The 1,487-nt window shown below is 28.3% G+C and overlaps 1 long non-coding RNA gene across 1 annotated transcript; it reads left to right on the forward strand.

Moving 5' to 3' along the window:
• Window positions 1-660: 660 nt before the first annotated feature.
• Window positions 661-1,212, forward strand: LOC125198337. The gene is made up of 3 exons (XR_007172390.1): window positions 661-789; window positions 905-988; window positions 1,072-1,212. It is a non-coding gene; the product is annotated as an uncharacterized LOC125198337 (long non-coding RNA).
• The last annotated feature ends 275 nt before the right edge of the window (window positions 1,213-1,487 follow it).

Genomic DNA, 1,487 nt, shown 5'->3' on the forward strand with positions numbered 1-1,487 from the left:
TTTTACTATACGAAAATAGTTACCAAAAAATATCATGAGTACATGTTTAACTTTTTTTTTTATTTCACTCTAAATTAGTAATTATATGATCATTTCTTAATTTAATGAAATTTATTATGCTAAATCTCAACAGTTTCATTATTGTTAATTTTAGTATCTTATGTGTCTTACGTTTCGCTTGATTTCTTCATTAATATAATAAATTTTCATGAATAATATATTACACGTGAAACTGAATTTGCGTTCGCAAATTACCTTTATAGTATATTTTTTCCGATAATCTTTATGATAATACAAGTCTATAATATGAATTATCCTAACGACACAATTTAAAAAAATACTATGGTAACTAATTAAATACTCCTATAAATAGAGCTAATTAAATACTATGGTAACTAATTAAATAGAAAATTGAGTTGGGGTGAAGACTTGATGTTGTATGAAATTGTAAAGCTTTTATCGTGTCAAGTTAATCAATTTAAGAAGCAGGTAAGAGTCCCTTTTTTTTTTTTTAATTCTTTCTCCATATTTAGAAGAAATGATGGAAAGTGGGTTAATGTGGTCTCTAAAATAATCACACAAAATAATGTAGATATATATAACATTGTTGTAGGAGCATATTCTTAATTCTTTCACCCCTAACCCTAATTGGAGGAAGAGAACCTCCTCCTTCACTCCTCCGCCTCTCTCGGTTTCGTGCCGCTGCCGCCGCTGCATAAATCAATTCAAGGAGTATCATGGTTAATCAAAAATCAATTTTGTTGGTCACCATTTTGTTGAATGTCGTAGGTTAGCATTCTCTTCTCTAACATCAAAATTATATTCAAATCTTTTTGTTTTCCGTTTATAACTTATCTATATAACTTGGTTTATTATTCTTTTTTAATTTTATAAATAAACGCAGTAAGCACATCAGCAAGGTCTTGTCAATCCGATAAACGTTGCGAATCTCTAGCTCCTAGTTTGCAAGAAGATGTGAAGATTGATTGTAAATCCAACAACTACTCTTTTAATATTACTTAATCTGTATGTTTATTATTTAAATTTAATAATTTTTCGTGTGTTATTCAGTTACGGTATGTGAAAAGGATGAAGACTGCCCAGTGTGCGTAAAAGGTAGAAGAATATGCACCCAGGGCTTCTGCGGTTGTGCTTAACCATTAGACAAAAATTCCTTGTAAATGAGGGCAATTATACTGATTTTGGTTTAATATTGTCTCCAAATTCATAAATTTTCGAGCCGTTATATTTTTTTGTTGAAGTATAATATATTAACATTGATTATGTCGTGAATTTTTTATGATTTTAATTACCAAGCATTCATTTATTTAGACGAAACTCAGATTCATTGTTGGGTATATATTTACACCAAAAGTAAGTTTACTCTAATTATTTACTCTAAATTCAAATTTAAAAAAAAATCCATATTCACTTAATTTTTATACCTGTTCGGATGTATCTACGTACTTATTTGAATTATACATTAA

The sequence above is a fragment of the Salvia hispanica genome, unplaced genomic scaffold (genome assembly GCF_023119035.1).
Source record: "Salvia hispanica cultivar TCC Black 2014 unplaced genomic scaffold, UniMelb_Shisp_WGS_1.0 HiC_scaffold_1370, whole genome shotgun sequence".
Taxonomy (NCBI): domain Eukaryota; kingdom Viridiplantae; phylum Streptophyta; class Magnoliopsida; order Lamiales; family Lamiaceae; genus Salvia; species Salvia hispanica.